A 21,630-nucleotide genomic window follows, 5' to 3' on the forward strand; every position below is an offset into this window, starting at 1 on the left:
ACTCTCCCATTTCATCCATACAACAACCACCGAGGAAGGTCGAATAATTCTTACAAGGCAGTATAATGATGGAAAAGGTTTTGAACCCAAGTATTTATGATCCCAGAGCCTGTGCTTTCCACCATTATACCATTTTTTCACCTAACTTTGCTTGCTTATAAGATACTTGTTAAAACTGCAGATTTCCAAGCCTTTCTCTTCGACATTCTGCTTCAGTGAGTCTGGCACAGAGCCCTAGAGTCTTTATTTATTTTTTTAAGATTGGCACCTGAGCTAACGTCTGTTGCTAGTCTTCTTCTTTGTTTTTTTCCTTCTTTTCCCCAGAGCGCCCCAGTACATAGTTGTATATTCTAGTTGTATATCCTTCTGGTTGTGGTATGTGGGACGCTACCTCAGCATGGCTTGATGAGCGGTGCCATGTCCTCACCCAGAATCCGAACCAGCGAAACCCTGGGCCTCCGAAGTGGAGTGCTCAAAGTTAACCACTCAGCCATGGGGCCGGCCCCAGGAGTCTATATTTTTATTAAGATCCTTAGGTGAGTCTCATGGGCAGATAAATTTAGGAGACCTTGCCCTTTCTAATGCTACGTAACGAAAATCTTTTCTCCCTCTCTAAATCCCTAGTGCTTATGTATTCCAAAGAAATGAAACCAAATTAGAGCATAAGACTTATTTGTAATGAGAAGCAAAAGTTTTATTCAACATTTAGTTATAACCCTCCTTTTCTTCAACATGTAAATATGATTAAGGGTCCATCATCCTTGAAAACAAGCTGTCACCTCATCTTTCTCTTGCCTTTCCCAGTCAAGCTTCTTGAAACAGTCACCTACATTCACAGTCTACACTTCCTTACTTCTCCTCTATTCCTCAACCCACTGTAGTTTGGCTTCTGCTTTATGCCTCTGTAGAAATGGTGCTCATCACCAATTACTTTGTGGTTGGATTCGTATCAGCTCTTACTTAACCTGACTTTCCTAGAACAAGTCTTAATTCTGTTAAAGTTTGTCTGAGAATTGCTTCAGGATTTTATCAGGGATGCTCATTTCTTCCCAGAAAGAGGTTGGTGATTACGTCAAGTAAAAAGTTCTATCCCAGATCAGGTCTGGAACAATTTTTCTTTTACAGTTGGCAGCTGATTTTGAAAAGCAAGGGATAATATGTGTAGTCCAAAAGAAATGATGACCCAAAAGCTGAAACAGACATCCTGAAGGAAAGAGCATGGCCAGACGGGACCGAGTCCAGAAGGAAGAGTGGATAATGGGCGGAAGGGAGCTATGTCTGACTAAACTCTTCCAGTCCCAGGAGAAAGGCAGAGGCTTGGTGTTTATAAAGTGGATGGAATGAAGGATAAGTCTCTGTAACGATTTGCCTGTTGACCTTATTATGCATTATTAGGAAATTAACGCTAAGAATTATTTTAATCTGACTTCATTTTACCTAGGTACACCAGGAAAAATTTTTAATAAATTCATGCTTTTACAATCTAAGAAAGCATTCTCTTGAGTGGCTCTACATGATCTCATTCTTCCAATTCAATGATCTAATGCAAACTTGGACCCTGATCACAGTCCTGTGTGTGGCTACTTTGTCAGGCTAAATTAAATGTGGCCAAGACTAAATTTCTTCCCTTCAAATGACGAAATCCTCATTATTTAGAATCTTATTTTGGTTATATCTCTAGTTTGACCTGTAAAATAACTTTTCTTATTTTTTCCCATTATTCTTTGCTTTCTCCCATAACTTGCAAACTTACCTTTCTATCATAAGGGTCTCATTTCCTTTCAGTGGATGTTCCTGGCACACTTTTCCATCATCATTAGGTAATCTCCAAAAACTTAGCACTATCTAGTGATTTATTCCAGCTGTAATCTTTACTAAGTGCTTGACTTTATTTAAGACAATGTGGGTATTTGCATGTATTTCTATAAAGCACATACATTATTCATCCAGTTCTAATCTTATTTCATGGGTAAGGCAGATATTATTCAGGTTTTATTCTTTTTTTGTATCCTGGCTCTCAGTCCCCAATTAACATGTATCGTTGCTTTAACTATAACAATCAATAAATGATTAATGATGATGATGACATATAATACTTTATATTAATCAAAGTCTTCTAAAATATGTTATATAACATGACTATGGTACAGCGGGTAAGGCATATATTATTATTTCCATTTTTTAAAAATGGGAAAGTAGATGCAGAAAAGGCAAGTGACTTATCTAAGGTCATTCAGCAAACCCGTGGTTGAGCTGTCTTCACACACCTACAGAAGTGTTTCTCAAAGGGCTAGCTGGTCCCTGCTCTCTTGACGAGAGCTTACTATATTTTTAAGGAATTTATTATGCGTTTCCTCCATTCTTCTAAAGTTGTGGCTTTAATAGCTGTGTCTTGGTAAAAGTGTACCTGTGCAAAGGAGTAGCACCCTGGACAGACAACTTCCTAGGAGAGAAAGAACCCCAGGAAGTGAGGTTCAAGGATTATTCATTTTTTACTAAATGAATCTGAATTGATAAAACTGTAAGTACTCATTTTCTTAAAAACCTGACTTAAATGAAAATGGACAAATATTTTAATTTGGATTCCTGTATTTCTCTATTTTCATGTTTGCTAAATAGCTTGTCGTTGCCACTAATAGGGTGCTTCGGGCCAAGCAGAAGTTGCAGCTGCAGTTTCATGTATGGAATCCAAGGCCCTTTCGTTACATCATGCCGTCATAATTTATGAAAAAACACATTGTTTCCATGACTTAGGGTAGTAGATAAAAAGGAGTGCAGAAGAGAGAATTGTTACATTTCACATACCTGTAGTTTTATTGCTGCCATAGCTCATACTGCAGACTGCGTAATGCATAATGTCCTGATTTGGACATAAATTATATTTATTATATCAATCACTCTATTGATAAGCGAAACTGCTTTATGACTAGGCCTTGTCAAGGCTGTGACCGTCCTGGCACGGGTTGTTCTTTCCCCGAATTTCTTTCTGGCTCATTCCCTCACCTCCTAGAGGTCCTGACCTCAATGTCACCTTCTCAGAATGGTTTTCCCAGGCCAGCCTATTCAGAATTACAATTTTGGTTCAACACTCCCCATTCGTCTCTCTCCTCTATTTTTTCTATAGCACATAGCACGTTCTAACACACTATCTAAGTTTTACGTTTATTGGTTTTTCATATTCCCACACCAAATGTAAGCTCTACAAGTCCAGGAATTTTTATGTGTTTTATTCTTGGTTTGGCTAAGAACAGAGCCTGGCACATAGTAGATGCTAAATAATTACTAATTAAATGATGTGTGAATACATGTATTCTGGTGCTTTAGCAATTACGCTTGCTCATGGAATCCAAAGTAGGACATTATATATCAAAATCTGCTAATCAATGTGACAGTTACTGAGATTCCTATATAATCATATAGGAATTTTCTATGTAAGTTCAAGGAAAAAAATGGAAAGAGCATATAGTAGGTGCTTAAAATCTTTTAAAGAAATGTAATTCAGAGAAACATTGGCCATTTACATTGATTTGGGCTAGATATAGTTACAATTTCCTGGGTAATTAAAAAATAATTTGAAAAAAGGTAAAAGCTCTCTTATCTGATCCTGTAGTTGGTCATGTCACCATGAAAAGCTATGCTCAGATTGCAGATCATAAGGCATTTAGGTTTATTTGTAATACGTATGGAATGCCCACCTTTGGTGAGGATTCCAGACAATTGTCATCTGCATAAGTCTTTTATGCCAAATATTGATGTCAGCAATGTAAAAGCGGGATAATTTTAACACAGGTATTCCCAGATGTCAATGCCAAATGTTGTGGTTTGATTTCTAACCAGAGACAGATTTCCTGTATTTCAGGTCACACAGACCCAAGTTCTTTTTAGAATCTGGCCATATCCACATTCCAGACAAGTTTCTATCTAAATATATATAAAATATGAGCAGGTAGGGAAAAAAACAGACTCAGTTAATCAAAAAAGTCAAAGCAGAGAATCATTCAAAAAGATAATATATCCCTAAAATATTTTACTTTAGTGTAAAATACAAAAATGAGCATTTTAGCAGTCTTTGGATTTCGAGACAAAGCTTTTATTAGAACTTATTTTTTAAGTAGTCTGCTGACGTTTTGATGCTATTGAGTTTAGAATTCTTCTAGATTTTTACGACTTCTTTTCTCGATTTTTTATTTACTTGCCTATGTAAAATTTCAAAGTTTTTTCCTGATTAACTTTTCTGAAGTGATTCCAAAGCATCGAACTTAGTTTTCTTTTACCTAATAACGCTTTCTTTTTCTTTTAATAAATCACTATTTTGCATATTATTTAATTTAATTACAGAATTTGAATAGAAGTACCATTGATATAAGTAGGTTTAGGATTAAGCAACTGACCCTTGGGAAGTAGACACCTGGCCCAGTGGGAGCCAGGGGATGGACGCACACCGCAGCCCACCAGCTCCGTCCTGAGACTGCATGTTCTGGGAGCCTGTCTAGTTACTAAGCAGGAAGGCAAAGCATTTGCAAGACGGTTAAGTGATGATCCGTTGAAAGAGCCTCTGTCATATTCAGCTTTTGTTGGAATTATCAGAACAATTGAAGGAATAGCATTTTAGTGTGACTGATTCATATTGTTTATTAACATTAACCAAGTTCTTCGGGTACTTGTTCTTTCTGCTCTTAAAAGTACTGATACAAATTGGCCTAGCAATAGAGAGCATTTTGTGTTTGTGAAATGATTCAGTTCAAATTATTTTATATGCCACTGAAAAATATTTACAAATGCCTTTAAATGCCTATTCTATCACAAGAGGGCACTCATGCCCCGTTCTTTACAGCAAGTGCTGTTTCAGGCATTGATTCAAGAGGAATTATCACTGAAATGAAAATTTCCTTTTATTTTTGAATCCCAGAAAATCTCCACAACCAACTTCTTTACATGTTTCTTAGCACATTTTCACACAAAAAATAGAGTTTAAAACACATAGGGAGAGAAAATTTTGGCTATTTGAAGTTTCTACTTGTTCTTGTTCTGAAAAAATGAGCTTTATTATACTTATTCTTGGCAAAAGATTTACTAAAGTTTCCAGGCCTTATAATGGTCTCAGCTAAATAATGTTTGGCATTGCACAGATGAAGTGTAAATTACATGAGCCCAAGCAATGTAATGCAATAGACTTAGGGACAAAGGAGACCTGAGCTCAGATGTCCCCCAGAATCACACTTACTCAACCTTCCTTCCTTCCTGTTATTATTTTTTATAATAATAATTGCAAGAAACATTTATGAAGCACTTTTCCCATACTAGGCATTTCTCTAATTAACTAAGATATGTTAACTTATTTAATCCTTACAACAAATCTGTGAGATTGGTATTATTATTTTTATCCCTATCTTAAACGTGAAGAGGGTGTGGAAGCTCATATATAGGGAAAAAATGGCAGGAAACTGGTGTATTGTCAAGAGATTCCATTTTGTATTTACTCAAATAATTCCTTAACAATAATCTAGACTCAGTTCATGCATCTCTGTTATTGGCACCTGTTGAAGAAGAGGGTTAGAAATAAAGAGAAGTGTCACAAGTTGTCTTATAGATTCAAATAGATTCTGGGGGGTGGAATTAGGGGCCACACTTCTTCACCCCTAAACATGTGATGTTGAGCCTCTTTTCCTATGCTTATCTGCCCTCTGTATATCTTCTTTGGTGAGGTGTCTGTCCAGATCTTTTGCCTACTTTTAGATTGGGTTGTATGTTTTCTTATTGTTGAGTTTCAAGAGTTTTTTATATACTTTGGATATAAGTATCAGATATGTGTTTTGCAAAGATCTGTGGCTTGTCTTTTCATTATCTTAACAGTGTCTTTCACAGGGCAGAGGTTTTTAATTTTCATTTTTAATGAAGTCCAGCTTCTCAAATATTTCTTTCATGGATTTTCCTTTTGGTGTTACATCCTAAAACTCATTGCTAAATCCAAGGTCACCTTGATTTTCTCTGACGTTATCTTCTAGAAGTTTTATAGTTTTTGTTTGACATTTAAGTTTATGATCCATTTTGAATTAATTTTTGTGAAAATTGTAAGATTTGTGTTTAGATTCCTATTTTCTTTTTAAATGTGGATGTCCAGTTGTTCCAGCACCATTTGTTGCAAAAACTATCATTATGGGCTGAGTTGTTGTCCCTTCACAATTCATATGTTGCAGCCCTCACCCCTGGTACTTTAGAATGTGACTATATTGAGAGATAGGGCCTTTTAAGAGAGAATTAAAATGAGATAGTTAAATGGGTTCTTAGGATGGGCCCTAATCCAATATGATTGGTGTCCTTATAAAAGAGGAGATTAGAGACACTGAACACATACACGGACCTAGAGGTGACCATATGAGCACACAGTGAGAAAGTGGCCACCTGCAAACCAAGGAGAGAGGCCTCAAAAGAAGCCAAATCTGCCAACACCTTGTTCTTGGACTTCTAGCCTCCAGAAGTGTGAGAAAATAAATTTCTGTTGTTTAAGCCCCCCAGCATTTTGTTTTGGCAAAATGTTGATGTTTTGTTATGGCAGCACTAGCAACTATCCTTTCTCCTCTGAATTGCCTTTACTCCTTAGTCAAAGATCACTTTGCTATATTCGTGTGGGCCTGTTTCTGTGCTCTGAAATTTTCACCTGTACCATACTGTCTTGATTGTGATAGCTTTATAGTAAGTTTCGAAGTCAAGTAGGGTCAGTCTTCCAACTTGGTTTTTCTTCTTTGATATCGTATTGGCTGTTCTGAGTCTTTTGCTTTTCCATATAAACTTTAGAGTCACTTTGTCAACATGCACAAAATGACTAGCCAGGATTTTGATTGAGATGGCATTGAATCTATAGATCCAAATGGGAAGAACAGAGATCTTAACAATATTGAGTCTTCTTATCCATGACCATGGAATATCTCTCTATTTATTTAGTTGTTCTTTGATTTCATTCATCGGAGTTTGTACTTTTCCTCCTGTAGATCTTGCATATGTTTTGTTCGGTTTATACTTAAATATTTATTTTTTGAGTGCAAATCTAAATGATGTTGTGTTTTTAATTTCAAATTCCAATTTTTCATTGCTGGCATATAGGAAAGCAATTGACATATGTTAGTTTTCCTTAGAGGCATGGAGTTGCTAAGGAGAATGAAGTGTTCTGGTCTTATTTCAAAATGTTTACTTTTCTCCTCCCCCTGCCAGAAGCACAAGGGGAATTTTTCTCTGGTCTTCACCCTAAGAACCTGGTGGGAGGCCTGGAGGTAAAACTCACAAAAGTGTGAAGGCCCCCCTAAAACTGAGCACCATAGCTTTTATCCCTCAAGCTAGCCAAACTCAGTCTCCAGAAATTAGCGAATTATACCTAACTGTACCTTCCAGGTTCTAGCAGCAGCTTTTGCTCCAGTAAGCTGTAATTCTTTGTATTCTCCTGTCGCTCCAGTTTTCAGGGTGGTGGTTTGCCCTGTGACCTCAATTCTCTGGTGGATCTAAGCAGAGATGTCAATTTTCAGTTTGTTCAGCTCTTTACTGGATGTGAGGATGAGAGTTATAATTTCTACGTTCTTTACAGGTCCGGCTGGAAACTGGAAGTCTCACAGTATTTTATAAAGTGTCAGACATCTCAAGTATTATAAAAATAATTGATTAATAGCATCATATTGAACAATATAAAGATTTAAAAATATAATTGGTATTCTAAAAAGTGCATGATTATCAAAGCAAATTTTAGCTCTGTTTAAAAGAAGAATAAGGTAATTGAAAAAACCAGTCTGTAATTAGCCCTATCACTCAACACCATTACTTTTCATATTCTAGCAAATATCTTCCTGCCGCTTCCCTCCTACCTCCTCCCTCCCTCCCTTCATATTTGCGAAGTGCCTACAATCTGCTCCTCTCTGTGCTAGATGCAGGTTCTTTTGAACTTCTCGTATCTGTATTATTGTGTGCTATGTGATGAACTCAACTCTCCCAACCATTTTCCTTTGATCCAACTAGGCCTGGTCCAGTATCACAGTGCCCTGTGATGTCGTCTGGTTTCAGTTGGAACAAAGGAGAGTCTACTTCTAGAGATACAGAAGGGGACAGACATCACCTGGCAGTACTTGGTGATGAAATAGTCACCCCAAATATGTTTATACTGTTGTTCTTTAGATGACCACAAAATGAAAATATAAGCATATAAATTCATAGGCTTTCCAGAATACACTTGATCATTGGTCATTACTTTGAAAAAAGAATCCTTTTAAGGTATGTGTAATCAGATTCCTATTTTGGCCTTAATTTTTTTAATCATTCCCCCGTAAAATGCTTAGCTTTAAGTGGAACCATTTCTTGTTGTACTTTCCATGGAAAACAATTTGTGAAATGTACAAGAAGAAATACTGACTAAGATGTCTTATTGTGTGGATGTAAATTAATTATGCATATATAAAATCTGATTTATATTTTATCATAGGTGCAATTCTCCACCTTAGGTTCCAGCAGCAATGCTTAACCCAGTAAATTCTTAAGCTGTGCTAACACCTCACTGAGTTCCTTTACATTGTGGAAGATCTTTCCTCTGTTGGGAATTGAGAAAGGAAACGAGAGCAGCCCCTGATGTTCAGAGGCTGGCCTGGCACTCACAGCTAGGCCATATTATTTTTCTATGAGACATAAACAATCTCAGAGAACACCAATCTCAGACAAGTTTATTCTGAGACTATGATAAATTGAACAAGAGCAAGGCCACTTCATAATTTTGTCTAAGCACAGACATAAACAAGGTCACTGTGATGCGGGGTCAGTGAGCCGAGGAGAGCCGAAAGAAAGATTTCTTGGACTCTCAAGATCTGGCAGTAGTGCTCTTTTATTTAGAGAATAGTATGGAATAGCATGGGGACAGGGCCCATGGGCAGTCAGAGCTTCTGCTGCCGCCGCTTCTGCTGCCCCCACTGGCATGGGGACAGGGCCCATGGGCAGGCAGAGCTGGTGCATGGGGACAGGACCCACGGGCAGTCAGAGCTCCTGCTGCTGCCCCGAGTTGAGGGTTAGGGCTAATTTTATAAGGCATGGGTATGTGAATCATTTCTTTACAAGACAAAGGAAAGAACATGAAAAAAAGTTAAAATGGTATCAGTGCAGGTGGGGTCTGGTCATTGGGTGATCCCATGACTTTTAGACAAGAATCAAATCGGATTAAGTAAAGGTTAGAAAGGTTAGAAGCCACCACCCTAAATCAGTTACATGAGATTGCCAGACAGCAACCAACTTAAGTTCTTGCCTTCCCCATTAAGAGTTTCTAGGGATAAGGTCATCTCTCTTCTTCTTCCTGGTACAGAGAGGGAGGCACCTTTTACAGATAGACATTTACCTTACAACTGTAAATGTGTCCCAACAAGGGCAAGTTCCATTCCCCAGAGCCTCCTTCCCTGTCCCTGTTATCAAAAGCAATCAGCCCCAAACAATCCTAATGCCAAAGAGACATATCCTGGGGTGGCCAATTTCAGGTCCCTCCAAGGTCATCCCCACTTCCTTCACAAATGCAAATGTCTCTCAACAGGGCAAGCAAAATTCCAGTCCTTGGAGCCTGCTTCTCATGTGCAGTTTTAAAAGTAACCAGCCTAAAATCCTCATCAACTGTGCCACTCACAAAATATCCACAAAACACCGCACTCTCAGCCAAAATGAGTGACTGCTATTTCTTTACCAATTTCAGCTTTGTCCTTGTGCTACATGAGATTGATAAGATTAATCATATACTCTTCCTCAAATCACCTAATCAAAGTCCAAATCCTATCACTGGTAGTTTTGACCCCTCCCTTACTGAGATACCTCTCAGTTCCCCCATGGTGTATATTCTCTCTCTCTGCATCAAGGAATAAACCCAACTTGTTCAGCTATGGGTGTGTTTCTGGTGATTCTTTGGCTAGAGGGCATTGACAGAATATATAAACAAACTAATTAGTTTGCTCATCAAACATTAATTAAGCTTGTAGTATGGATTGCAAACAGCTTGAGTGTTTGGTTTAAAATCTTTGAGAATATGATGAAAGTTAAAGACCCTCTTGCTGGAAAAATGAACATTCTCTCAAAAATTCAAACACGCTTTCAGAGGTTCACAGACCTCTTTGATTAAGAATCTGGATCTAGTCATTAAGACTCTCTACTCTCAAGGAGTTCAGGATAAGCACAGGGGACTAAGTGACATATTTCTTTATTAGGAACATTCTTTAAATAGAAATGATTTGCAAATGAAAAATACCTCCTAAACAGAGAACCTGCGTGATGACCAGGGTAAGGTTAATTCTGAAAGTGTATTCTTTTCCTTTGTACTATTTTAAAGATTAGATAAATTTATGATCAATTTGTGGCAATAACATATTTCTGACAGTGTGTGTGTGTGTGAGAGAGAGATTGCAAAATGTGCAATTTGCACAGTACTCCTTTTAAATGGTACAGGATTGTTCCCTCTTTCTCATTTGCAAAGTCTCTCATTCTATCACTCGAGACAGAATATGAACAAGGTGAGGGAATTGTTTTCTCAGTGAAGAAGAATTATTACAAGGATCAGAGTGTTTGCATTCGAGGTGACCAAACTACAGAAGACTGAAAGTTGTATGTCTTCCACCATAACCCTGGGACTTGAGGTGGAGCCCCAAATGTCTGAAATCTCCTTGGAGGCAAGACCTTTGTCTTATTTGGCTCTGTACCCAAACACAAAGAAGAAGAACTCACTAAATATTTGTTAAAGAAATATATAGTCCCAGAGGTACAGTACTTCCAACCTCTCCTCTCTATTCCTGTCCCCCTTCCCGACCGTTGGTCCAGATCCCGAGACTGCCTTGTTGTTGATTTTGTTATGTCAATCTTTTCCTTTCCTTTGATCTGTGTGGAATTCTGTCCTGAACTCCTGCTCAATTTGACTGCTTCTGGACCCTGAGAAGAACCCAGTTCCAAGCAACCCCTTATCAGGCTGGACTCTATTCTTGCAGACCCTTGACAATACTCGTATATCACAGGGAAGTTTTCTGAGCCTGACATGGGATGGGGATAACATAAATGTTAGCATCTCCTGCTGCTAAAGCCTCTTCTACCTCCTGAGTTTTTAGCTGTCCCTTGGACTCCAGTCCCACTGGCTTGAATGATCGAGTTCCACTGCTTCTGGGAGTACGACTGTCCTCATGACACTCCACCCCTTTCTGGAGCCACGTATGTAGCCAGGTCAGGTCCTGCCATTGTCTTCTTTTCTCCCTACTTCCGTGGTCTAAGACCTCCTTCTGCTCCTGACATTTTTCTCCGCAGGCTGGCCCTGTTGCTGATGACTTATCAGACCTCACACTAGTTTTTTTTTTTTTTAATAAATTTTTTATTTCAGAATAATTTTAGATTTACAGAAAAGTAGCTGCATTAGTTTTCTTGGCTGCTGCAACAAATTCCAACAAACTTGGTGGCTTACAACAGAGATTTATTCTCTCACAGTGTTGGAGGCCAGAAGTCCAAGATCAAGGTGTTAGCAGAGCCATGCTCCCTTGAAGACTCTGGGGGAAAATCCCGCCTTGGCTCTTCCAGCTGCCGTTCCTTGGCCCACGGCAGCGTAATGCAATCTCTGCCTCGGCTTCACATGCCTCTTCTCCCTGTGTCTCTGTGTGTCCTCTCCTCTTCTTATAAAGACACCAGTCACTGGATTTAGGGCTTACCCTAAATCTAGAATGATCTCATCTCTAGATCCTTAATTTAATTGCATCTGCAAAGACTCCATTTCCAAATAAGTTCATATTCTGAGGTTCTGGGTGGACGTGATTTCTTGGGGAGATACTGTTCAACTCACTGCTGTTGCAAAGATAGTGTATGGAATTCTTGTATACCTTTTACCCTCATATCAGCTTTTAATCTGAAGTAGGTGCCTCCTCAAACCAGGCAGACCAAGTAAATCTCTATGTTAGAGGAGTTCGTGCCCAGGTGCCCAAGGCCATATCTCTTGGTGGCTGGGCACCTCACAAAGTAATTTCTCTCTAAGGTTCCATTACATCAGAGATGCAACCCAAGACCAGGTTCAACCCTCTGCTCTGTGGAGACTAAAAACACTGTTCCCATTCTGATTCCCTGGGGTCTATCCTGGGTGTTGGTGTTGGTTTTATTTTCAGATAATTTTGATTCCCATTGAATATATACTTGAAACATATAGTAGAAGGAGATCCTTTGAACCCTTTCCCCAGTTTTCCCTGATGGTAACTTCTTGCAAAACTATAGTACGTGTAGTATCACAACCAGGATATTGACACTGATACAATCTACTGATCTTGGATTCCCCTAGTTTTTCTTTCACTCACTTCTCTCTCTCTCTAGTGTATTTAGTTCTTTCTATTCAAGAGATTTTCCCTTTAGTCCCTCAAAGTGGGATTCATTCCCTCTCTTCTCGTACTACAGAGTTTGAGGGCTCATCAAAAAGAGCTTGAAAATCCATTAGAAAGGATCCATACTTATAAACACAAAACTGCCTGCCTGTCCTTCCTGGGATAGAAGGTACCTGTCTTCAGAGTCAAAAGTTTGACTCCTTGCCCTAAATGAGGCTGAGGAAATGCCTTTCCTTCATTTCTGAAGACTCGGTCCTATTAAGAGGATGACTTCAAACAAACACAAGTCATTTTCTGTAAGTCACTTTACTTAAGACATGGGCTTTGAATTCAGAGAGATGTTTGAATTCTGGCTCTTCAAATTACAGTGGTGAAACTTGTGCACATCATAAAATGCTCAAAAGAGGCCAGCAGGTGTCAAATCAGGCTGTGCCAGGGTGTTTGTTTTGAAACTTGAAGCGAATGGGATACTGTTGAAGTATTTTAATTGGAGGAGTGATACAAGCACATCTGCATTTTAGAGAGATCTAGAGTGGCTCACTACTATTTTTGGGTTGCCAGCCTATTTGAAACTTTGAGGAAAACCACAATTCCTTTTTCTATAAAAATGCAAAAAATGCACATATGCAATAACATAGTATTAAACACAATTTCAAGAAGCTTCTGAAAACCATGGACCCTAGTCTACAAACTCTGAAGTATAGAATTTTTTTTCTTCTGGAGTTACATGAGTGGATTGGGAAAAGGTGAGAGACTTGAACATGTTCATCTGCTGAGGGACAGAGCCAGTGGAGAGGGACAGTGCCTCTCTCTACTGTCCCATGCTGCCTACTGTCTCTACTATCCTGTAATTTCTTCATCCGTAAGGAGGCAGGAAGAATTCAGTCTCCTCTAGAAAGAAGGAGATGAGATCAACTCAGGCTGTAGGATGGATCCTGTCAGTGCATCAAGAAAGAAGGAAGACTGGGTGCAGGAACGGATAACAATGGGAGGTGGAGGGGATATTTATGGGATTTTTCTCTTCTTTGTTTCTGCGTAGAAAGTGAGGTGATTGGCGGAGAATGAAAGGTGAGAATGAAGAAGGTTTGGGAAAAGTAGAGGTTTGGATTAACTGCTGAGGGAAGTGAGGAAAGATGCTGAATAGTAGCATGAGAAACAGGCATGAGAATGGGGAGGACTCAGCTTAATCAGAGATCACGGATTTGGAGTGGCTCCCGTCCTTGGCAAAGTGTTATTTTTCTCCAGAATCTCTCAGCACGCTGCTGTAGAGCATGTAAGTGGTATTTTGCAGAGAGAAGTATCATTTCATTCTGTACGATACAAAGTGAGAGTAGCGATTTGGTTGATAATTTGCATGCACACGCATGGAATAATTTGAATATATGTATGTATATACCTTGGTCTTGCTGTGGCCTGACTCATGTTTCTATCAGCAAAAGATCCAATCTGACCCTTGGGGCTGTGTTCTATCCTATGGAAAAATGACATGGCAGAAGAGCTTAAACCACCCTCCTTGACCCCATGCTTCCTTCCCTCTCACTTCTCTGTGGGGTCAGAATTCTAGGGAATTTCTGAGCTAGCAGATTCCACTGTTCTTGCCACAAATTTAAACACACAAGTTATTCCAGGAGGTACTGGATGAATTCCCTTTTGCCGTATGAAGTAGCTAATTTTTTCTCTGTAGGATCTGAGACTTCATGAAAAAAAGTGAGAGGAAACAGTGGAAATCAGATGCATTTGTAATGCCTACGTGGCCAGTGCTGTGAAACTCTTTATAAAGTTAAAATATGATCAATATCCTTCTGGTCATAATACTTCTAATTTTTCACTTCCTCTATTCTTTCTTTTGCATCTGTAGGGGATATTATCAGAGTTATGAGCTATGTTTCATTACAAATGCTCTGGGACACAGATATTTGGTAAAATAAGCATTGGTTGGTAAAGGACATGGTTGTCCTCATCTGGATTGAGAGGTGACTGGAGGAAAGTCAATCCTGGCATTCAGAAGTGCCACTTCTCTGAATCCCCCAGATATCATAAGGTTGAACTTTGCCAGTTCATCAGTCTGTGGGAAGTGAGTTGTGCGGGTCTAGGGTGTGAAAAGCTGGTAGCTGAAGTCCAGGCGTATTATTTTCTCTGGTCACTGCTGTTACTAAATTTTTCTCATTGGACTGGATAGAAAATTTATAGGAAGTTCAGACTTTGCACATCTCTGTTGAAAGAGTCTCTATTAACAGGCTACCATTATCCCCTATGGTGCTAGCCCTTCCCTCTGCGCACCCACTGCAGGATTTGGCGCATGGAGCTTGGACTGGAGTCCGGCCCATTAACCTCCTCAGCCAGGCTCCCCTGGGCAAGTGTACACAGTGACCCTCATTTCCTACTTTCTCTCATTCTTCTGCTACCGTCCAAACAGCACCATTTCACAGAAGCCACATGATACCCAGCGGTGGGTTTCAGAGCACAGTCGGATTCAGCAATGCCCATTACCCACTAACTTCCTCTGAGCTGGGTGGTCATGATAATGAGATCATATCTCTGAAGTGTTCAGGGATATAAAGTGTTAACAATAGTAATTAATATTTCATTGCAAAAGCTGAATACCAAACTCCAATCACCTGTTAAGTCATTCCTGCACCTCTTCAGTTTTGAGGTCTCGCACCCATCTGTCACTCTCCTTATGGCCTCATTGCCATCTCACTGTCCACTCCCTCCTCATGGACCTTACCTCCTCATCCACCTAGATCTCGGGATATCACTATACTCACTCCCTCGAAAGCTCTCAACTCCCTTGGCCCTTCTCCCTCTGTCCTACTTGCCTATCACAACTCCAGCTCTGATTAACTCCCACTCTCTGGTGAGAACTCGCTCATTTTACCACCGAATCTGCCTGTCTGTCTGGATCTGAGCACATGCCCTCTCCGTTAATCCCTGTTCTAATAAATAAACTGTCTATGTACATGTCTGAGGCCATCCTCTCCTCTTGTGTCATGGGTGCCATACGCTTTCACCTACTCAAAGACTTTGCAGTTATCCATTCTCTCTCCTCCATCACTAATTTCTCCTTCCCTACTGGGTTATCCTTATCAATATACAATAAACACATTCCCTATCTTAAAACAAAACAAAAAACTTTCCTGGTCTCCACACCCCCTTCCCAATAACTTCCTATTTCTCTTCTCTCTTTCATGGTTAACTTCCTTGAAAGAGTACTTAGTTTCTGGTCACAGTCTGTAGTTTCTCACCTCACCTCCTTTCACCATCCCGGTCAAGCCAGGCTTCTGTCGTGCAGGTCACTGACGACCTCCATATTTCCCAGTGGTCAGACCCAGCCCTAACTTTTGCAGGGCTCAGGGCAAGAGTTCAAACGGAGGTCTATAAACCATATAACTAAGTGTTTAGAAGTTATAAAGCAAACTTGAAGACTATTTAAAAATGTATGTTCCATTCTCTTATCTTGACAAATATAACCTTATAATGACCTAGAAGATCAAGTTTGAATCTAGAATTCCCAGACTCCTCAGAGTTTCCTGGTGGAATGTGGCAGCATAGGGACAACTGTCCCCTGACACCTGGCCTGCAGCTCATCCTCTTCTCCTTCTTGGCTGTATCTTGCACCTTGTAGTGGATATATCCAAAAGATATATCGAAATCTTAACTCCTGGTGCCTGTGAATGTGACCTTACTTGGAAATAAGGTCTTTGTACATGTGGTTTAGTTATGGATCTCAGGATCTTGAGATGAGATCATCCTAGATTTAGGTGGGCCCTAGATCCCATGACTGGTGTCATTATAAGAGAAAGGAAAGGGACATTTTATTCAGTAACTCAGTGACATCGAGAAGGTCATTTGAAGACAGGGGCAGAGATTGTGGTTATGCAGCTAAGAGCCAAGGAATGCCAAGGATTTCTGACAGCCACCAGAAGCTGGGAGATAAGCGTGGAATAGATTCTCTCGTAGCCTTCAGAAGGAATCAACCTTGTTGACACCTTGATTTTGGATTTCTGACGTCTAGAACTGTGAGAAAAGAAATTTCTATTTTAAGTTATCAAATTTCTGGTAATTTGTGGGAGCCCTAGGTAACTTACACACGCTTAAAATGACCTTGCATGCATGTGAATAGACTCCTCCATTCACGAATCACAGCTCTGACCTCACCCACTGCAACCAATCATCTCTTGGCTACCCCTTTGGCCAATGGGTGTGCATGCCAGCTCAGTCAACTCTCAGAATAGACCTGGGGAAGGGACCCAAGCAGGCCCTGAAAGTTGGCTTGAGGCTATTTAGGCTGGGAGTTCTGGGGTTCTGGGTATGCATGTGTAGTCTAGAAGGATTCAGTTTCTTTTGCTACTTCCCTTTGGCCTCCAGGAGTCCTTGCCCCAAGGGCAGCCGGAGGAGTGTCAGAGTGGGACCTGCAAAGAGCCCCCTCTTGCCTAGCTCTCAGGGTGGCACTGCTAGTGGTCTCTTTCTGCTTGGCTTATCCAACCTCTTAACAGCATTCTGTCCAGTTGGCCACTCCCTCCTCTGTGAAATGTCTTCTTCATTGGCACCTGTGACCCCTTACTCTTCTCCTGTTACTACCATCTTGTTAGCCACTTCTTTTCAGTCTCCTTTGCTGACTCCTCTTCTTCAAATGTTGTAGTGCCCCACGTCTCTTCTTTGTCTATACTCTGTCTTTAGCATTCTTATCCACTTTCCTTTAAAAACATCTAAATGCTCAGGACTATCACATTTGTATCTTCAGCTTAAACTTCTCCCCCGAGCTCCTGACTCATATCCAATTACCAGTTTTATGTCTCCACTTTGAGCATCTAGTAGGCTTCTAAGGATTCACATGTCCACAGGAACTCTTCAGTACCCCTAACCCATCTCCTCCTCTAGGCTTCCCAATCTCCATTAATGGACTTCCACCTATCCTGTTGATTAAGTCGAAAGTCTTGGAGGTATATTGATTCCTCTCTTTTTCTCATTCTCTGCATCCAATTTGTTGGCAAGTTTTGTCAGTTGTGTCTCCAAAACACACCCTGAATCTGATCACCTTTCTCCATCTGTGTTTCTACCAACCTAACCCTAGGCCAAGCAGGAGGCTGGATTCCCTGTTTCCATTCTTGCCTGCACAGAATCTTGCACACAAGATGTATGGAAGTGATAATTAAAGCATGTAAACCAGATCTTATCACTCCTCAGCTTCAAGCTGCCATCGGCTTCTGACAGTGCTTTGAATGAAATCTCAGCTCCTCTTTGTGGCCTCTGTGACTCGGTCTCTGCCCACTTCTATCCTCATCCCCACCACCCTCCACCTTGCTCCCTGTTGTCCACTCACATTAACTCTCTTTTGGTTTCTCAAACATGCCAAGCTTAATTCTTCCTCAGATACTTCACCCTTATGATTTTCTCTTCTTGTCCCCCAGATCTTTGCAGCTGAGTGCCCTCATTTTCAGGCCTTTGCTTTCTATTCTGCTACTAAAAACGGGCATGTCTCCCCCAGTCACTCATCTTCCAATTCCTCTGTTTTATTTTTTCATAGTGCTCATCTTTCAGCTCCAAGAGGGCAGGAATCACGTCTACCTTGTTTCTTATAGTGTACTCAGCACAAGAGCTGTGTCTGGCAAATAGTTGTGTTCAATAAACATTTGTGGAGTGAACGTATGAATCAGATAAAATTCCTTCCCTTTGGGGTGATTATAGATGTATGGAAATAACTATAATATAAGATAGAAAGTGGCAAAATTTCATAGAAAAGGTGGATATAAAACGTGATGAGTGTTCAGAGGCAGAGATTAGTAGTAGATGGTGAGATACAGGAAGTCTTCAAGGAGGAGGTCAAACCTGAGTTGAGTTTATACAGCGAGGGGCAAAAGTGAACGGTGGGTCTGACCATTGGGAAATATGGAGGTCATCAGTGGCCTGAAGGACAGAAGCCTGACTTGAGTGGGATGGTGAAAGGTGGTGAGGTGAGAAACTACAGACTGTGACCAGAAACTAAGTACTCTTTCAAGGAAGTTAACCATGAAAGAGAGAAGAGAAAGAGGAAGTTAGTGGGAAGGGGGTGTGGAGACCAGGAAGGTTTTTGTTTTGTTTTATTTTGTTTTAAGATAGGGAATGTGTTTATTGTATATTGCGATAATCCAGGGTAATCCAGTAGAGAGGGAGAAATTAGCGATGGAGGAGAGATAAAGAGTAACTGCAAAGTCTTTGAGTAGGTGAAAGGGTATGGCACCCATGACACAAGAGGAGAGGGTGGCCTCAGACATGTACATGGACAGTGTATTTATTAGAACAGGGATTAGTGGAGAGGGCATGTGCTCAGATCCAGACAGACAGGCAGATTCGGTGGTAAAATGAGCGAGTTCTCACCAGAGAGTGGGAGTTAATCAGAGCTGGAGTTGTGATAGGCAATTAGACAAAGGGAGAAGGGCCAAGGGAGATGAGACTTTTCTAGAGAGTGACTATAGTGATGTATCAGGCCTAAAAATCAAGTTTGAATGGTACATAAAGAAGAGGTTTCTCTGTGCCTTCCAAAAGTTTATAACACTATTAACCAGACTTTGTTGCACAATTCACAACTTAAAAATGTTATGAGAGGACATCAATAAGAAGCTGACCTTTCAGGTGTAGAGATTGAGCTTCTCATTGAATTAAAACAGCAAAGGGTGGCAAATCAAATGGAACATTAGCATCTTTCTTCCTGTCTTAAGTGGCATTAAATTCTCCACCTCTCTCACCTCTAGGGTGAAGCTTTTCTGCCCTTCTCATCAGAGTTGCTCTCTGAGCATCAGACTGTACACAAGAGGTCACAAGCTGGCAGCTTGCCACATCTGACCCATGGAGAGGTTTGTTTTCCCCATGGTGTTACCTATAAGCAGATTTTTAAAATTTTAATTAGCTGCCAGCACATAGAAATCTGGATTTCCAGCTTTTCTGGGGCTATTAGAACTGGCGACAGTGGGTCTGCATGTGCCCGTGGCAGCAGTCAGCTGGAGTGAGGAGGGGCTGGCCCCTTTAGACAGGGCATGCGTGTTCTAGTTTTCCACTCCCTTCCTCCCTTACTGATACCCCACACCTAGGTCTGATATCTGTTGTCATTTGTCATATGATTACATAGCATTTTTCTTATATCTGGTGTAGTGGGTTGAAGGACAGCCCCCCAAAAGATATGTCCATGCCCTAACTCCCAGAACCTGTGAATTACCCTCTTTGGAAAAAGGGTCTTTGCAGATGTCTTTGAGGTTGAGGATCTTGAGATGAAGAGACATCCTTGACTGCCCGGGTGAGGCCTAAATCCAATGATGGGTACTTTTAAGAGAGATCCACAGAGGAGACAGACAGAGAGGACACATTCACACAGAGGAGAAGGCATTGTGAAGGCAGAGACAGAAATTGGAATGATGTGACCTGGAGCCAAAGAAGCCAAGGAAAGCTGATAGCCACTAGAGACGGGAAAGCAAGGAAAGACCCTTCTCCGGAGCCTGCAGAGGAAGTGAAGCCCTGCTGACATCTTCACTTTGGACTTGTAGCCTCCAGAGCTGTGAGAGAGTACAGTTCTGTTGTTTTATGCTACTCAATTTGTGGTATTTTGTTATGACAGCCCTAAGATGTCTCATTAGGCAATGGAAAAAGTCAGAGTTCATGATAAAGAATGTGGATTGCAACCACATAATTCATGTGAAAAGTAGGGATAATGTCTCCAAAAGAATGAGTTCAGTAAGAGAAAAGAAAAAGAGGGAGAGAGGAGACCCAAGTGCTGGACATGCTGGACATAAGGAATACCCCTTATTAGGAAGGATAAGAAGAGAATGAGAATATGGCCAAGGAGTGGAGAAGTAAGAACACGGTCATGTTTGCTGTGTGCTGACCTAGTACAAAACGGAGATGCAAACAGGCTGTAAATGAGTCCAAGTGTGTTCAATGTGTTCGAGATACTAAATGACTCATTTGAGGAATTTGCCACTAAAGGGAGAAAAACTCTGAAAGTGTGTAGAAATGGCAGTATTTCACAGGGATGAGTGGTGTGTTTGCTTTGGCTGCTTGTTTTTGTTTTTGTTTCTCTTTTTCTTTTTTAAGATATATGGAAAATATAGTTGAAGAGAAAAGGAAATGTTTTCTTTCCTCTCTATTCTTTTATTCCGAGTTTGAGATAAACATTGGTAAATTTAAGACTAATAATTAAATTGTGAGTATTAAAATAATACATTATTAAATCTTTCAAGTCATTGGGATACAGTTGGTGCAATTCCTAATAGTAGTTTGCCACAAAGTAAATATTATAAACAAAAATTGAACGTGTATTATTTCCCAATCCAGCTTTAGATATTGCTTGCCTATTATGTTTACAATAGACATTCAGGGGCAGTTAATGAGCTGCATAATTTTTGCTTACTATTTATAATTAGAGGAATATTCACATAGTAAAAATAAAGATATAATGTTCTTTGTTCCTCAAGACAGAAAATACAGTGGAAGGATTTGGAAAGGACTGTCACCTCTGCCTAGTACTGCACTGTGTAAGTACACGAATTCCGGAATCATAATTTAGTAATTATACATATCAAATTTAACTTTGATAGTAATGCATAAGGCATATTTGAGATTAGTAATAGTAGCTGACATCTATTAAGTGTTCACTGTGTTAGGCTTTACACAAATTTATTCGTTTATTTCCTCATGATAATCCTAATAGGTAGTACAATTATCATTCCCATGTTACGAATGAGGAAATTAAAGCACAGAGAGGTCAAGGATATTACCTAAATCACACAGCTAGAGAGTGTTGAACCTTGCTTCAAATGCAGGCAGTCTGACTCCAGAGTCTGCACTAGCAACCACAAAGTCTAAAATGCAAATCTTAAATGAAAATACAATAATTTTAATGTACTCAAATACGACAGCTATGAATTGATCTAGGCACTGGAATTTTCACATTAGCTTGTGTGATCAAGCGATTAGAACATCAGAATTAACATATGCATCAAATTTAGGATACATTAAACAAAGTCACAGTTATTTTAATGTGTTTATGATTCATTATTTTGTTTTCAAAATGTTGACAGCTCACCTGACTTTTACTTATAAAGAAGGCAAGAAGAGTTTCAAAGGAATAAAACCTCCTCATAATATAGTTTATTAAGATGTGTTTATTTACACTGCAAGTTACACTGCATTCCTCAATGCCTAGCAATCATATACCATCAAAATTTACTATATGTCCATTGCTGACGATAGACATATCAGTGCATAAGTCCATCCGAATACACACCCCCCCAAGATCTATGATCTTGCATAATATAAT

General features: G+C 40.0%; 1 long non-coding RNA gene across 1 annotated transcript in view; it reads left to right on the forward strand.

The window, feature by feature from the left end:
* LOC103559463 (uncharacterized) overlaps positions 1-21,630 on the forward strand; it is an 83,332-nt gene that overhangs the window by 51,952 nt on the left and 9,750 nt on the right. The window contains exon 3 of the long non-coding RNA XR_546982.2: positions 20,786-20,845. This is a non-coding gene — a long non-coding RNA (uncharacterized lncRNA). The remainder of the gene's footprint in view (positions 1-20,785; positions 20,846-21,630) is intronic.

Source organism: Equus przewalskii, chromosome 9 (assembly GCF_037783145.1).
Source record: "Equus przewalskii isolate Varuska chromosome 9, EquPr2, whole genome shotgun sequence".
NCBI lineage: Eukaryota > Metazoa > Chordata > Mammalia > Perissodactyla > Equidae > Equus > Equus przewalskii.